Raw genomic sequence first — 19,082 nt, 5'->3', positions numbered from 1 at the left:
GCAAAGTGCTGGGATCACAGGCATGAGCCACCATGCCTGGCTGTATCCTTTCCTGAGTATGCAAATTGTGCATCTGAATTCAAATAACCTGCCAATCTCTTAAAATATATGTATTATATGCTTTAAGCTTAGTTATGTTTTGAGATAGTGTTAGAACTTTAATACCTAATACTTTAGTTATAAAGTGATGTATTAGGTCATTCTTGCCTTACTATAAATAAATACCAAGACTGGGTAATTTATAAGAAAATTTAATTGCCTCACGGTTCTACAGGCTATACAGGAGGCATGGCAGCAGTATCTGCTTCTGGGAAGGCCTCAGGAAGCTTTCACTCATGGCAGAAGGTGAAGCAGGAAAGAACATTTCACATGAGAGAAGGAGGTACCACACAATTTTAAACAAACAGATATCATGAGAGCTTACTCACTCTTGTGAGAGCAACACCAAGAGGATGGTGCTAAACCAGTCATGAAAAATCCACCCACATGATCTGATCCCCTCCCACCAGGCCGCACCTCCAATACTGGGAATTACAATTCAACATGAGACTTCGGCGGGAAAGAAACGTAAACGATATCAAATTATAACAACATAGGAGAAAATAAAAACAGAAGATCATCATAGTATATTTAGTTATTGGGGTACAAGCTCACATGGAAGCTTCAAAAAGGAGTCACAGTAATTAGATTTTCTTGGTAATATAATGAACAATGAATGTTGTTAGAATGAGTTCTTATAATCTTAGCTTTCAATTATGTGTTAAGAATTTATATAAAATTAATTATTATACATGCTGAATCAAAAATATTTTGCAAGTGAGGTGAATTCTGGAACCTCTTAAGAAGCAAAAATTGAGTCAACTCTGTTAAATTAACTAGTTTTGGAACTGCTATGTGCAGCACCTATTTCCTTTTTGATATTACACTGTCACTGTTTGTACCAAAGGCCCATTTTGAATACTTCATTAAAAACTGTGATTGACTTTCACTCTATATTTTAGTACCTTGATTCTCTAGAAGTCTTAATTCCATGCTTATCCCTCCTTCCCATCTTCACATTCTCTCATGTAATCTTAGCTCACCTCTATATCTCTCTCTATTTTTTTTTTTTAACCGAAGGTGGCTATATTCCTGAACTCATCTTCTTGCATGATGAGTTCAGGTGCATGTTATCAAATAGTTGATCTGATAAACTGATAGTTAATAAGATCCATGTTTCAAGTGGAAAGGTTTAAAAGTATTTCAATCAAATATTTCATTAGGCTAGGTCTTGAATAAAATAATCTTCATGTTATTATGTTAAACATATATTTTCAAAGGAAAAACATTGCTCTTTTTACATTAAGCATTTAAATGAGTCTTCATATTATACTTTTTTGTTTATAAATATATAGATTTAGTAGATCTGAAAGAATTTCCCCCCTTCAAACCGATTCCAACCTGAGGGATATGGTAGAACAACTGTCATAGTAATTAAGCTATTCTTGTACTTTGAAACTTTTCTTCCAACCAAGGTAGCATCTGGTTTTCTTTATTTTGACAATTGCAATTTCCCAGTTTCAGGAAATTTTACATTTTCCTTCAAATTAGCATTGTATGTATGAGTGTCTGCCAGGTTTCACAGTTTGCAAGTGTAATATCCATTGGATATTTTTATTGGAAATTACAGGTTTTTATTTAATAGTATGCTTTTAGGAGGGATATGATCTGTAAGTTCATGAAAGAACAACAAATTTTCATTCAAATCTCCAAATTATTTTATCACCTCCATTCTATCATGATATTTGTCTCAACGATGTTCAAGGAGGCATTAGAAAACAAAACATACATATGTTGCCACTTGTATATCAAAACAATTTTGAAGGTGTTTCACATAATCCAGAAAACAAACCATAAAAAGCAAAATGAAAATATTATTATATTATTGGTGGCCTTTATCTGCAAACTTTACTATCCTATCATAAGCCTTATATTTAGATTATTACTTTTATATAAATTATCAGCAACAGACTGATATAACTCTGGTTATATTATTATTCTCTTATCTCTGTCATTAAACATCTTACTACTTAATTATAATCACTAAGTGCTGCTAATATAAAACTGTTGTAACTTCAAAACATTGAAAATCCCTGGTCTAGCTGTTATAACACCATGTCCATAATATATAGCTATATGCCTCTTTTATACTGCACTTATGTTTAGCTTTAATGCCAACATTTCATTGCTAAGAAACATGTTAAGCGAGGATGGAGACACCATATTTATTGAAGGGCACATCTACATTGGCAGGTGTTTTCTGACTTAAACATTTGTTTCAGATAATATTTTATTCAGGAGCATCTTATCAGCCAAAATGTTTTCTCTTTTTTTTTCCAGTTTTGAAAATTCCAGTTTCCTCGCCACATATTTTAAGCTGGAAATGTTTGAGAGGAAATATTCTTTTCCCTTGGTCCCAAATGCTTCAAAACTCTCATTTCCTCAGTGAAAATCTTCTGTCCAGACTGGTATTCACACAGAATATTTCAGCTCTTCAGGCATTGAACTTTATTTTCCAAATGTTTTCTCTTTAAAAATAGGCTTTTAGATTGTAGCTTCTCATTTGGAAACAGTTGAAAGGGCATGTAAGTACACAGGTCAAGGGGGAGGGACTTGAAAAGTGCCAATTAGAATATGGCATTTGCCTAACACAATTTTAATATTACTCTCGGAAAGATGAATGACTAAGGTTCTTAAAGAAACTGACTGCTGACAATGTCTGGAATTAACACACTTAATTCTAAATCTGTGCAATTTGACCTTAATTTTTTTGTGAACAAAAGTTCCACTTTGCAGTAATTTGCATTGCTGCTACTTTCATTTTAAATTGGAATTTTTTATCACCATCCATCTGTAAGATACCTCCTGTTACTAATTTCTGATGTGGATCCTCTCATTAATATGAGATTCACAATTGCATAGATTAAAAGTTATCTGATCATATTTGGCTCATCCCATGTTGTATCATTCTGTTCCTATATTTGATAGAGAGTGATTTAACTGTGACAATGTTAGTATATAAAGATAACAAGCAGTTAGTAACTAGTGGAAGAGTAGAATTTTAATATATATGTTGACAGTTTTATTTTATAGGGTTTAACAGTATTAGGTGGACTTTTTTCTTTTATTAGACACTTCAATAAAGTAGAAAACATGAACTTTGTATTTTGTAGTCTATAAATCATAAATATTTAGATATAAGTAATGTGATAATAACTTAAATGGTTTTCTAAAGCAATATTATGCATGTCTGAGTAAAACTTTTTTTATGATAAATCACTTGGAAAGCTCTTTAAGCAAAAATAAATTTCTATTTCTGATAAAAACTTTTTAAAACATATATAACAATATAGAAAATATTGCTTTTAAGAATATCTTAAGACCAAAAGGTTGAGTTACTGAGAGAGAAAAGAAGCCTCTGGAATCCATTTCCCACAGAAACTCTTCATGCTCTTAATTGGTGGTTTAGATCAGCAACAAAGAAACAAACCTTCTCAACAAAAGATAGGAGTGCAGTGAACTGAGGATCTCTGTAAGTGCTGGGTTTCAGAGTGGAGTTAAATTATATGGAGAGACATCAAGCATTCTCTTTATGATCTCGGACTTACATCCGTTCCTGAGTAGCCCATGCTGAGACTTCAAGACACTTGTAAACTCAGCATCTGTTCTTTTATTTGCTTAAAAATTGACCGTCTCTAAATGTTAAAACCCTATCTTTAGTATCAATGATAATTCACTGCAGGATTAAGGGATTCTTGCTGCTACCTGGTTTCAGTAATTACAATAAGCTTTATATAAGGCTGTGCATTTTTAGCCTCTATCCTTCCCCTCCCCCAGTTCTTTGGTACCTATTATTTCAGCTTTTCTTCCCCAACCTTCCCAGTGTGTCATCTCTGAGGAGAAATTCGTACTTTGACTAATGATTACTAGAAATGGTGACTTTTTTATCTTCTGGAAAATATAGATGACACGACCTACCATCCAAAGGGATTGGGGGGATGAATGAAATAATATTTGTGAAAGTGCTCAGCTCAGTGCCCTGTACATAGAAGGTGCTAATAAATTATGGCTCTTCCCAGTTATTCTCTCCCCCTACACTCTGCCCTGTATGATGAGAATTGCTGGTACCCTAGGCAACCAGAGATTTTGGAGCCAGTGGTGTTTCATGCTACTTAACCATGCCACGTAGAAGACTGCCTAACCTTGGTAAACTTCCCTGTTGGTCACCTTAAAGTCCTTTCATCTCAACCTTCTCCTATATTTTTCTTGCTATTTGACCTAACAAACCTGAAGCCTAAATGGTTAGAAAGTGTAAACCATTTTCTAAGAGCATCCTAAGTGAAGAAAAGAATTGAAAAACCAAATAAATAATGTTAGTGTGAGAACCATGAGGACCACAGAAATTACCATGGAAGAGTGAAAAGAGCTCTTGCCTAAGTGATCAGAACCCCTTTCTCTTTCCTAGTTTTAAGTAGCACATGCTAGTAGGGTACTTATACATTTCGTAATCAATTACGGTATTAGAGCATTAAGTTAAATCAGGTGCAAAGTTCTTCCTGGAATAATAGTACTAGGAGATCCTCTAAGAAAATATAGTCAAATATATTCGAAAACTGCTGTGTGCTATGCCTTCCTCCCATATCACTGAACATGTAGAGTTGCAAAGTGACATTACAAAGCCTGCGAATTCCTTGAAAGTGAAATTTGCTTAAGATGATCTATTTAAGTGCCACCCCCCACCAAATTGTTTCCTAAACTCTTCATTCTGGATGACATGCTGAGAAACCTAACTTTAAGAATATGGCACCCCTCATGTCTTAACTGGCCGTTCTTAGTGTAAGAGGAATATACATTATCATATCCTCAAATTTGCTATTGATTCTGTTTCCCTAAAGAAGGTATAATTTTTCTGAACTTTTTGGCTTATTTAAAGTCCTAAAGTGTCATTAGTTATTGTTGGCAGTTAAAAACATCAGGGAGCTGATGGCAGCCTGTCATCATAGAGAGCACCTATTTTCTTGACCTAATCCTGAAATGTGAGATGCATGATTACAAAAAGATTATTGCTATTAACAATTGTTTTTTTTTCTTTTTGTGGATTAAATGTAGTTTTTATCACTCAATATTAATTCAGTTCAATTCTAGTAATATCCTATTTCATGTCTTCCATTATAACGCATTGTGCTGGAATGCCTGCTGTGCCTCTCCCACTTTTGTGGCCAAGCACGATACACATGGGACAGCAAATAAAGGTTTAGAAAGGTTAAGTGACATTTCCTTTGGCCTAGAATGTGTTGAAGAGCCTGGGAAGTAAAGTCATGCTCTGGCGCAAGAGTAGAGGTAGAGTGACTGAAGGGATTCTTGACCTTTCTCTGCCGAACATGGCACAGACTCTTTCTTTGCCTGCTTAGTGTCCCATTCCTTATTGTGACAAATGAGGTATAACTAAATTCCGGCATTTCTTTCACATTCTAATCATCCGAAGAACTCTTTAGTTTAGTTAATAATTCCTTTTCATCCTAATAGAGCCTTAGAGGATAATTTCGATCATAGTTAAGCACAGTTAAGTCAAGCAGAGTTAATTAATAGGCATTTCATGTTTCGTATGCCAAGTAGTTTTGTAGATGAGGATGAGCCCTGGAATAGGTGTCATAGACATGTTATTGTGGAGGTATGTGTGTGCCTAGATCAGGAAGGAACAAATGAAGACTGGGTAAAAAGAGACAGAAAAAAGAGAAGAAGGTGAAGGAAGGTGACTCTAACCTGACTGAGAGTGGTGTTTCTTTAGCAGGGGGACTACAATTTGTATCTGTGATTGGAAGAGATTATGTAAAGTGCTGAACTGAAGGAATGTGTAAAATGTACATAGTGATGAAAGATGGGAGTTTGGTATTGAAAGTATCTGGTGGGAATGGCTGGGGCATGTTTTCAGTCTAAGTGACAGAAAGGCAGGTAAGTATATTTTTTGCTGCTCTGACCTGCAAAGATGAATAGTGTATATGTGCCAACCAATGCAAAGGCAGATGTAGGTTCAATATTAAATTTCAGAGGGGTTATTAAAATAACCACTGCATTATTCCACCAGGAATGCTCAGTAAACAAACAGAGTACTTTACTTCTTTTTTAAAATTAAAGGCTTGATTGTTAAATATTACACTTGACATTTGATTAGCATGACTGTCAAAATGTTCTCTGTTTTAGGGGTAATTAAACATTATGTGAAAGCATATCCCATTTTCAAGAGTAGCTTTTTGATCAATACTACAGAAATATCACATATCGGAAAAACATATATAATTTGTTCATATACAAGTCAGAAAATTACACTAATGGTTTTAATTTACATTCAACCCCAGCCTTCTATTTTACAGGCAGAAAATTTGTGCTTCCTGTAATTGCACAAGCAATTAGGCATTTACACTCTAAAATTAAGAGAAAATGTCTGATTGTGTATGCAATATCTGTGCCCACAACTAACAGTGGCTACAAACAATCCTGCTACCAAAATGAAAGCCAGGGATAAAAAGCCGCCCCGAGTCATTGCCCTTTTTGAAGCCTGGAACATGCTTTGCTCATAACTTCAGTGGCTTTGAAAGTTCTGTTTTTGATAGACATAAGCATTAGCCTGTAGTGCTCCTTACAGTCTGAAGTACAAATTATTATCATTTAAATAAAGTGGAAATGGTGACAAATTCTGAACAATTTTATTATAAAGATATATTATATTTGAAAATTTTCTCTGGAGTATTTTACACCAATCATGTTGGAAATTTATGTTAATATGAGTGCCTGATTTTTAAAGTTACATTTCCTGCTCTTAAAGCCCACCCAGAATTTGTCTCTAGTCACTTTACACCTCTTCAAATGACACCCAAATATTTACAGCCCCAAAAGCACCACAGGAATTACATGAAATACATTACATTCACAAAAAGCTGTCGTAGAAATGAACAAAGGATGATTCTGTGTCTTTCTATCTAAAATGTCTAGTTTGTTAGTATACCACTGAATTTAAGTTGTGTTTTTCTCACTGTAATATGTAAAATATGCTTTCTGTGTTCAATGCCTATCTTTCAAAGTAAGAGTTAGGAAGAAAACAGTGTCCATTTGCTACTGAGTGTCTTCATTCAATGTCTCCAAATAAGATCTAAAGACTTTTAAGACCCTGATGCAAGTTAAATGTCCTCCATGCAGTAATCAAATTCAGTGATTAAAAAAAAATAACAGCTGTTAAACACAAAAATCTATGAGATTAAATTTTACTGTAATTAAATACTGAAAATCTCTCCTTTTACTAGACCTATTTAGAAGCTCGTAAGAGTAGCCAAGCACAACCAACTCTTAATTCTACTTTACTCTCTCAGTCTGATATTCCAGCCATTATTTTTGTTGTTTTTCAAAAAATCTAACTACCCTTGCACTTATGTCATAAAAAATTCTGCCTTTTTCCCTTTTTTAATATTTGTATTCAAGACAAACAACAGGAGGTTGAAATCAGGCCATTTAAAAGAAACATCTGCTGACATTTATTCATATGCTACATGTTCCACTTTCATCATTGAATGTAATGATAAACACACATTCCAGTCAATAATGGCAATTCCCAGCCAAGCTTTACAAATGGTCTCTTTAACACCTAAATTGACAGCTCGGGAGATTTTGAGATAGAAGCTAAATATGGTACATTTGGACACTGTTTGCCTAAGTCTAGGATGTCTTGAAGACTTTAATAAGCAGGCATACATTATAAAATAGTAGAAAGTCTTGACTGTGCAGGTATTGGAGCAGTTAAGCTTGACATTTTTTGAGCAGATTAAATGCCGAAAAAAGAGAAACTTTCAAAAACAAATGGGCCCTTCAAAGAAATAAAGCTTTGACCCACATTATGTCAAGAATAGTTTTGTTTAAGAAAGAAAACTAATTGCATATCACTGAAATTATAGATCTTAATTGCAGAATGCTAAATATGCTAAATATTTATTTTGAGTCACAAGTTAATTGAAATAAACTCTGTTTTGGGTTTCAATTATTTTAAGAACATTTTAATAAAATATGAAATGTGTTTCATTTATTGCTTTCAATAAGTAATTATGTCAGCTTTTAATTTGCTAACGATATCTTTCAAAACTATGTCATAGTTTTTGGTGCATATTCCTAATTTTTCCTCAAAGGGGTCTTTCCCAGCAAAGTGAATTAACACTTAAGGTAGCCATTAGAGATCTCATGATAGGTTTGAAATTGGCTTGAGTCTCCACTGTGAGGACATACAGATACGTGTTCCTCTGAGACATTAAGGATTCCATTTTATGTGTATCTTTTATGAGTATCCCTTTACATTTTAGTTCAGATTGATTAACCTTATAACTGAATCATAGACTGTGTTCCAGCCAAGCAGAAAATCACAGCTTTGCCCAGCTCCGTCATGTGTGAAGAGTTTTTCTTTTCAAAACTCTGCTGTTACTGTGGTTTAAAACAGGTCACTTGCTCCTTGACTGAAAAGAATCTAGACATTTAACAAACTATCTCTGAAACATAATGAGAGGTTTGTAAAGTTATCTCATACAATGTCTCCCAAAGAACGAGTCACACCAATCTGCAGTACTCCGATTAATGGTATTTTTCTCTGAAATCAGCTCAATTCAGGAGACAGCTTGAAATTGTTTTTTGTTTTTTGAATTTATTTCTCTATGCAGGACAAATGGGGCTAAATTTGGAATGTCATATTACAATGCTTTCATCTGCTCCCAAAGCTTGTTAAGCACAGTAACTAGACAAATTCTAACACCTTATTATTGTTATATGTGGGAAAATAAAAAATCCACAGTATAAACTTACAGTCCTTTGTGACATGGGCCGCAGCAATATAAAGCCTTTCTTGATCATGATGGGTGGAGGACAAGTCACAAGGACTTCTCAGGCGATATGATAGAGGTCTGGATTGAAATCAGGGGTTTTATCATCAACATTTAAATTAACAGTAGGTGCATCAGAGAAAAACCTTAACATCATAATGTTCTTTTTCATAATGTCACCTCTCCTATGAAACTACTGAAATTAGTTCAATGAAATTTTCCTCCAACCACCCACTTTCACATATTCACATTTCTACTGTGCAGTAAAATTATGTGGGTAAACCAATTTGTGAAAGGTTTTGGGCAGAATTTTTAAAACCTATTAATTTCTACTGATACCCCATTCTAAAAGCTTTGAAACATGGATGTTTGTTGAGAGCACAACTCAGACCTGCAGCAACTGCTCTTGAGTAGACTGTATTTAAGGGTAAAAGGGAGAGAAAGTAGAACGCGCTCTCTCCCAGGCCCCCAAAGCCAGAGCGGAGCGAAGATGGGACGCCAAATAAATCTGCCAGTGATTACGCTAAAGGAAATTATGATCTTGTTATAGAAACCATTAAAGGAAAACCAGAGTTGGTATGTAAATATTGTTGCATCATTATACCACTGAAAAAAACAACCTAGTGCAACATTAGTATGTTATGCAATTAACAAAATGAAAAATGAGCTGCTTGAATTTAAAGCTTTTAAAGTTTTTCAAACAGATAATAAGCATTTTCAATACCAACGTAAAACATAATAGAAAAGGTCTCCCTCAAACAGTGACATATTTCGTCAATACTTACTAAGCATTAGAGAGCTGATATGCATTCACATGTCTGTTATTTTCTCATTCATCAAACATCAATCACCTATAAATTAAAGGAAGATGAAGATAAAAGACTTGCTAGAAAATCAGAAAATGTGATATTTGTGATGCTTTCAGAGATTGTTGGTCCGTATGTGTTTTTCTGATTTTGAGAAAAACGGCTTGGATAGCCAACTTGGTTTAGGCAAAAGCCCATTATTAAATATTGTATAAAACATTTTGAATCTATTTTAAAATGTTAATTTAATTTTTCAGAAAGAAAGAATTATAAAATACAATTAATATATCATCTATTATTCAACATTCTTATTGATTTCTGAAGAATCAGCAATTAATTTATACGTTCAATTACTCTAGTAGAATCTAAAAAATAATTTCACAGAGTTACTTCATTGGAAAATGGAAAAACAAAAATTTCTTCAATATATGTCATAAAACATTCTCATGCACTATAGTCTGCCAATATGATGTAACTATTTTAATATATATTAATCATAACAATATTATTCATCTTACTGTGCTACTAGCTATAGCTGAATTTTAAAAATCACAATTATTTGCTATTTGAAAGCCAAAGTATTGCCCAATCAAAAGAAGTTTATAAAAATGAACTTACATTACCAACAATGAAGCTATTTACTTTGTAGATGATGATGAATTTTCATATCAAATTCAGAACTGTAAGGAAAAATTCATATGGGGACAATGCAACTTTAATAATTTGTAAATGAATATAATTTACTGTAGGCACTAGAAAGTTAATATGTTCTCTAAAGATTTCTTTAATTTAGTTGTTGCTAATTTATTCACACTAATACAGAAAAAAATACTGCAAAATTTTTCATAACAAAAAAACTGTGCATATCTCTGTGTTTTAGCTGGCATGTGGCTCTACACAGATGGTTTGGGGCTTTCTTTGCTGCAAAACAGATGGGCCTGCACTGTCCCTTACCAATCAAAAGAGAACTTGAAAATATAGGAATATCTTTACCTACATTGCATCCTTTAATTCAAGAAATTAAAATGCCTAAAAGTATAAATAACTGCCTATGGAAAATAATTTTTGAAATGGGATGTCATATGTTGAGATTATACAGTAACCCAGTTCATGTTTAATGCAAAAAAATATAAAAAGTTTGGCTTGTACTTGATACTGTTTGTAACGTGCAACTATTAACTTAAGAAATTTACAACTATGCAGTGACTGTTATCATGTGTTCACCTTGCCTAAAAAACACTGCTGTTTTAAAACTTCAAGTGTGGTTAAGCATATTTCAATTCAAAGTGATCATTCTAGGCAGCATCATCCATTGAACCAAGTTAGCAAACACATGTGAGTTTGGTACACTTAGAACTGACATACTTTTGCAACCAGAATAGAAGCTGAAACAAAACTCTGAGTTAATCTGAGTGCTTCAAGTATTACTTTAATTATTCACAACAGAAATTAAAAAGTATTTTGTACATTGAATCAGAATTGAGGCCTACCTTCAACTTTAAGTTCTCCATTGAAATGTGGAAACATGACATCATTCAGGATTATTAAAAGCACTCTTTGTTTTGTATATATCAGTAAATTTTACAAAGTAATGTGACGGCACACTTATAGATAGCATCACTATGTTAGAGACAGACATCGTGGGCTCAATGAGCTTAGAATACAGTGTTGCTTATAGGAAGAACTCCTACTGCTTTTATCTCCAATATACAAATAAAGTTGTCAACATGTAAGACTGCAACCAATTTTTGATATTTTGTAAATTTTACATTCTAACAGTGAATAACTTTTCTGAGCTTAGTCAAGGCTTTTAGAGGCTGATATTCCTCTTTGGCATTGTCCACAAATGCCAGTAGAGCTATTTGGTCTACCTGTATTTACCTAGGATAAGTGGTCTTTTCTGAGCACTATGCAACCTGTGTTTTACTGTTCTCTAAAGTCATGTCTCTAATGTTTAAATATAAGGAAAAAAAAAAACCCTATGTATCTATATATTTACATAAATGCTTATACACATGTTTGTATATATTTATAATTATATATCTATAATGGTATATAATTATACATGTAAAATCCTATATAGATATATCTGTAGGATATATCTCTATCTATCCATCTCATATCAAGATATATATATATAAATCTTCATTCCTTGCAACTATTTAACCAAGGAAGGAATACAGAAAGACTTGCTCTCTACATATAAGCAGCATATCTTAAATTGGTTTCTGTTTATAATGTTTAGATTCTAAAAAGCAACTGAGTATTTTTTCTTTTGTCTGTGTGATGCAAAATAACAGCTTTGCTTATATTTTTTCAATTACATGAAAACCAGTGTTTCTCATAGATCTATGATGAAAGGTTTTGCCAGGCTAGTAAATGTAAATAAAACCATAAAATAAATATTTTTAAAACAAGAAACTGTTCCCAAGCACTCTTAAATACTTTGGCAACATGTACATAAACAAAAAATGATATGGTAATTACAAATAAATTTCATCCATTCTTTAAAAATAGTTTCTAAAGATGTCTTCTAGCCTCAACCTAGATCAAATTACTTTAAATTAAGACCACAATCTTAAAAAGGTTCCACACTTAGTTTTCTAATAATTTAGTCTTTTTAAATATATACGTTAGTAAAGTTTTCTAGAATAGTTTTCCAGCAATGTACGAGTTATGATGTTCTCTGGCTTAACATTCAGTAAATACACATTAATTATACTATAGAACCAAGGAGCATAATCAGCAAAATTTAAGTTTTGCTGTGTTAAAAGTATATTTAAAGTGTTGGGAATATTCTGGCTATTAAGGGGAACCAGTATAACCCAAGATAAGAAAAAACCTAAAGGTATCATTTCAACTTTTATTACATGAAAGAAACTCTGCTTGCAATGTGGAGAACAGGTGGGCATTGAGAAGCCCAGAGTTAGAAATATTAGCTATAGGATACCAAATTTCAGATATTTAGTGGGAGAGAGAAATGAATAGTTTCCAACCTAATGTGGAACTCTGAGTGGTGGAAGTCATAGGCACAAGCAAGGCTTTGGGCAGAAGATAAGTCTAAAGAGGAAATAAAAAAATGTGAATCCAATTTTGAATGGGAAATATTCAAGAAAAGATCATTATTATTTTGTGATCGATCTAACAAATGATCAAGAGTTATCTGAATTTAGTTCTTTGTTTTCCTTATTATTTAAAAATAGAGATTTTAAAAGTTTCTTGGACTTTGCACATTATTCCTCATCATCTAATTATTTTATTAATATTTATTTATTTATTTTAAAATTATTAAGTATTCGTTGAAGAAAATTTGTAAACTCTTGACAAGGTCCCCTTTCCCTCAAATTCTTACACAAAATAAAATAAAGCAAAATTCCACAAATTATCACTATATATTATTTTCTAATATATGTCTTTTATATAAAAATATATTCATATTATATAAAAATAAAAGAATATTGTTTTATAATCTGATTTTTCTACTATATAATGAACAGTTTCTATATCTTTAAAGTTTATTTTCATTGCCATATAGAATTTCATTAATGGACATGTAATTCATTTAACCAATATTCTACCACTGGTTATGCAGATTATTTTCATTCTTTTCTCCTATTCTAAGAAATGCCAATAGACATGTATTCTCATAGGTATGTTTTTGAATGCACCTAAGACATTTTAAATACACCTGTTAGCAGGATACAATAATATATATCTTCCTCAATCAATACGTTCCTTTAAATGAGTCTCCTTTCCTAAGCAGATGAAAGTATTAAACCACAAACTGTGCCACTCATATACTAGTAGATAATATTATATTAGCCCATCGGATTTGTTATAACTCTTGAAGCCTGCACTACTGCCTTGTGTATCTTTCCCTGGTAACCAAAGAGCTGAGTTTTTCTAAAGAGGCACAAACTCAAAAAATCCCAGTTGTATCCTGTCACCTTATGCATGGATAGTCACATTCTGGCAGCACTATGCCAGACACCAGCTCAACCATTCCCAAAATAGTCTGATTTCTGTCCTTGTGGAGCCAACTACCATGAAAGAATTACCTGTCTCCACACAGCTGGACTCAGGAATGGCCATGTAACCTCCAGGCAGAAGTGTGAAAGTCAGTATATGAATGACTGTGTCTTTTTTACTCCCTTTGTCATGAGAACATGTCTGGATAGAGGCTGCCTTATCAGTCTGCCTCCTATAATGCACATTTGGAATAGAGCCACAGCTACAATGGACAAACGATGAGTGAGAAGTAACATTCTGCTCTTGTAAGGTACTGAGATTCTGGATTCATTTGTTATGACACATTGCTGATATTCTCCTGACTAATACACTTAAAGAACAGCAATGTATTCATAGATATACAGGGATCTTGAGAGGCAACATGGAGTAGTGGATGAAGCCAGTCTCCATAGGCTAAAACCCTCTTCTTGCCTCTTTCTAACCAAGTAATCTTGAGGACATTGCATAACTTTTTTAAGTTTTTATCCTCCAAGGAAAATAGAGATAATAATATCCAGCCTCAAATAGTTGTTATATTGTATGTAGTATTTGATGTCTGCTAATATATAGGGCATCTTCAATATAAATCAGCCATTATTTTTAGAACTAGTATTAGCATTAGTAGTTTTAAGCAGAGATTATAGCAGTAAATAATTTGGGTTTTAACTAAGAAATACCTGGCTTCAACTCTCAATTCTGATACTCTCAGTATCAGAATTTGTATTCATAACATGAGTAAGTTTGTATTCATAACATGAGTTTTCTGAGCCTTTGTTTATTCGCCTATGAAGCGAGGATAAGAATCCCTAACCATTGTATCATTGAGACAATGAAATAAGTTTGTATGTGTAGGAAACACAATTCATGGCACATTGGAAACACTCAAGAAATGATGCTGTTATCACGATTAAAAATCAATAGTGCCCACTTTTAAAAGATTCTGAATGATGGGAAGATTCTTTGGTGGCCATATTTGGTCATCTTCTCTGGATATTAGATTTTCTATTTGTTGCTTTAATATCTGCTTCTAAACTGCTAAATCAACCTGATGGGTCAACTCTGATTTTATGCACAAATTTCATGTAGCAAGGCTGCGAGAATCACCCTTGATCTGACCAAAAATATCTTTGAATAATTAAACCATGTTGAACTAAATAAAGTATATATTATACAAAATGTAATCATCTATCTGAGCTACTCAAAGAGGACTTCAAGAGTTCGCTGAGAGAAAAACAACAGACAACAAAGTGAACTTACCTGGTTTATAGTCTTGATTTACATAAACAGGCTCTGTGAACTTGGGCAAAGGCTTATGGGTACAAGTTTTCTCATCATTAAGCTTACTTCGTTATGGATCATAGACAATAACTGAATTAGGAGACACTGTATATCAGATTTCCAATGCCCTGAGGTAGTAAAAAGATAGTTTTTTTGTCACACAATTTTAGCATAGTTTTCTCCTTCAAATGTAGAACTGGGTGGAAACTATCAAATATAAGTGACTTTTGAAAGTGCCAATAAGCTAGGACCATACCTTGCATGGCTTTTATGATTTTTGAAGTTCTTAAGTAAATTCAGAGTAAGCGACACCAGCATCACCATAAACAATGACAACTAAACAATCCCACTTGCCAGCCTAGGTGTTCCTAATTATAGTGAATGTTTTAATGTGAGCAGTAAAGTAGGAAAAAACAATCACTTTTCAACAATGGTATTAATTTATTCAAATCTTTCATTTCTCATTTTAACACCACCCAATATTTGTTCATTTTCCCCTATTATTTGTGTTATGTTTTCCCAAAAGTTCTCAAATTACTTGCAAAGAGCACCTTTCACAGAAATAAAGCCCAACTTAAATAGAGAATATTCAAAATGGGACATAAGGGGAAAATGTGATTTAAAGATGTATAGAAATGCTTCCGACATCCATAAAAATGTGAGATATGGATATTTGTTTCCGTTTTAGTTTTATAATGCCATCAAATCTCAGGTACATATTTTTATGACCTTGAACATCGGAATGAAAATAGTAAAACACATTTAGTTTAAGATCTGAGTGTTTGTAAACATACAGATGTTTGTTTTTGTATAACAAATGCACACTTAAAACTTTTTTATGTCAGTTATATTTTGAAAACATTAACACTTTCATTTTTATTTTGAACTAGAAGGAATAAGTGGAAATCAGAAGAAACATTAAAGACATTCCAGTGTCACTGAGCATGCAGAAACTTGAAAAAATGGTAAGTTTATTGGCCTCCAAATAACGAAGACTTCTAAAAACGACTTAAAACTTTCCATGCAAGGCAAGAGACATGACATCAGGATGTCTTTGTATTGTGGACCAACACAGTGGTATCTATCAGAAACAGACAAGCAAATATTTACTCTCCTAAGGTAACAGCAGGTGAAAGGCAAATAGACAAAGCAAAAACCGAAAGGATGGACAGGGAACTAGAACTGTATGAGTGATGTAAATGAAAGACCCAAGGCATAGTAATACTTATGGGACTGGCTAAGAATACAGTTTAGAGAGAATCTAGGTTGGGGATGTTAATGAGCCTGGCATACAATTAACTCAGAAAGGTGATGGTGGAAGGCTTAGAGAAGTACTATAGAAGGCTTTGAATATCAAGTTAGAGTCTGAATTTTCTTCTGGTGACAATAGGAAACCAAGGTAATTTGTGAGCAGGGGTTGATGTAAGCAGAGTGATGCCATGAGAAGATTGATAACCTAGCAGCAAGGTGAAAAAGAGAAGTGTGTGCAGAAGGTTTCCTGGTTTTCATATGACAAGGTGCAATCAAGACACAAAGGGACTTTTCTTCAAGCTTTATTAGCAGAAATCTTATAAATCTAATTTTGTTTTCTTTTAGGCTTTAAAATATGTACACATGACAAAAAACATGTTCAGTCTTAAACTAAGATTTTTTTTCACACTGAGTTCACAAAAAACAAAAATTGGGGGGTCTCATTGCAAATCTTTCTCTTTTGCCAAAAAATTTTCCCTGTGGTTAACATTAAAAAAAAAAAAGCACGAATGCAGAATAATGTGAACATCAAAAGGGAAGCAACTACTGCATTCTAGAAAGACTTCCTCAGTCTCTGCCCTTCCATGTAAAAAAAAAAAAAAAAAAAGACCAACACAAATACTTAATCATGAAATCCCATAGTAGCTTTACTAGCAATTAGAAAGGGTCTATAACATTAAAATTATGTAACTAGAGAAGTAATATATTATCACAAGTCATTTTTTTTCTTTCTGAAGAAAACAAATTTTGTCATTTAACTTGAAAACTGGATGGTATTCATTCATTTCCTCCTGTGGTGAATAACATTATTAACTATAAACAGGTAAATGGAACACAAATGAACCACTGATGTGTTTTCCAGAACTGCCCTTAACATAATTTTGACACTTTTAAGCTTAACAGATGTTGACTTAGTTCAGTAGATATACAATATAATTTTTATCCTTTCTAAACACCATCAAGAGAGGCAGAAACATTCTGAATCTTTAAGCAGATAACTATAATTACTATAAGCTTTTTAATATCATCTCTTAAAACATATTTAAATTATAAATGCCATAGAGGGATTTCAAAGATATAAAATTTCAAATACAATTAAGGCAAGTGTCATTTCCTTTTCTATTTGTAATTTGCCTATCTTTCACAAAAGCCCACAAAGAAACATTTTGTCAACTAATAATATAATAAATTTGACTTGTGATTTGAAGTGTTAAAGCAAAGGATTTTTTTCAATACAGGTAACACAAGAGGGTTTTCTGCTGTACTGTTTCAGAACTCTTTCTCAGTAGAAACCTTATCTAATCCTGTTTCATCCTTTAAAACTGCCTACACACTAATCTCAAGGGACAAATTTAATACTTTGCAACAAAGAGAATATATCCCTTTTCAGTTTGAATAGAGGAATTGTTAGGACACCAGTGAGGTATGAATAACATTATAATGCTGCCATTTACTTGGCAAAAGAAAAAGAAAGTCTCTTGTTGCAACCAGAAAAGAAGGCCTCCTTCTTTGGGTTAAATTTTTTGACCCCTGGTATATCCCCAGACACCTATGTTTCTGTGCTATTTGGGTCTTCTACCTCTTGTGAAGTAAACACTGAGTAAATCTAAGTAAACAGTTTGTTTTAGTTGAAGATAGAAAGACTCCATTTAATTGAGTTTTGATGATAGATGTGCTCCAAATGGTGCAAACAACTTTGACATGGTAAAATAATATTGTCTTACGGCATGTGTAACACTACATAAAGAATCTTAGCTTAGCACTTTCTGAGTTTACAACATTTAAGTGAGAAAATGACAAAAGAAAGCCAAACTGTCAGAAACAGAAAAACCTTTAACAATCCTAAAATACAGACTATAATTCTCTTCTTTATTCATTTGATTTTGGGAATAATCTTTGCAACAGAAGGAGGGAATGAGAAAGCAGCTGAACTTTGTACTTAAGAAACTTTACTTTTCTGCGGTCCACTGCATAGAGTTGAAAATGACACCACAACTAACGCTTGAACATTGATTCCATGATGTGGTTGTGGGCAAGTGGTTGGGGCAAATCAACATGTCAAGTAAGGTAAACTCTAACTGAAAAAAATCCTTCTCTACTGTTTTGCCTACTACTACCACTTACTGATGGTTTTACATAAAAAGTATATTGTCATTAAAACGACCCATAGAAGTTAAAAATTCAAAAGTTTCTACATAAAGAAGACTTCTCATTTTAAATGTTTACTATAAACCAGTTAATTTTGAAATGGCAAAATACAGGTGTTAGATTATTGTTAAACTCAACATTTTTATTCTCTTTTCTTCACAGTATAGCTAATCCTTTTGCCAGCTTTTGATAAATGTCTTCTTAAATATAGTCTTACTAAACATCAATTATATATATCTTCTTCTTAAACTTTTTTAAAAACAAATTTTCTTGAAGAGTTACTTTATTTGGTTTTAGTTACATAACAAGGCCAATCCCATTTGTACTGTTTTCACATATGTATTACTCTGAATTCATGTTATCACAATGGCTCCTACTAAATACAGAACAGTGTCCTTTGGAATCAGATACAAGATCGCACGCAATTTCAAAATCAGGAGAGGTTAATCTGTAGTTGAACAAGTGATTTTGGATAATTTTAAGTTATCATCCAAGATTTTCTTGATGTTCTCAAAGCAATTCTATCAGTAGTAAAGTCAGAATGTTTCTAAGTCCCATTCCACAAGATTGGAAAAGTAAATATACTAGTGATTCAATATTTGTAATAGAAGTTATAAACCTTTGATACACTATCTGCCTATCTGCCTCTCAACAGCCACTTGTTTTCTTTTCTTTTTTTTTTTTTTTTTTTTGAGACGGA

At 33.0% G+C, this 19,082-nt stretch overlaps 1 long non-coding RNA gene across 1 annotated transcript in view; it reads left to right on the top strand.

Moving 5' to 3' along the window:
* LOC119472550 overlaps nucleotides 1–19,082 on the top strand; it is a 29,195-nt gene that overhangs the window by 9,704 nt on the left and 409 nt on the right. Inside the window, exon 2 of the long non-coding RNA XR_005201696.1 lies at nucleotides 15,874–15,948. This is a non-coding gene — a long non-coding RNA (uncharacterized LOC119472550). The remainder of the gene's footprint in view (nucleotides 1–15,873; nucleotides 15,949–19,082) is intronic.

The sequence above is a fragment of the Cebus imitator genome, unplaced genomic scaffold (genome assembly GCF_001604975.1).
Source record: "Cebus imitator isolate Cc_AM_T3 unplaced genomic scaffold, Cebus_imitator-1.0 Scaffold104, whole genome shotgun sequence".
Lineage (NCBI taxonomy): Eukaryota > Metazoa > Chordata > Mammalia > Primates > Cebidae > Cebus > Cebus imitator.
This window is presented reverse-complemented; position numbering and strand designations above follow the sequence as displayed.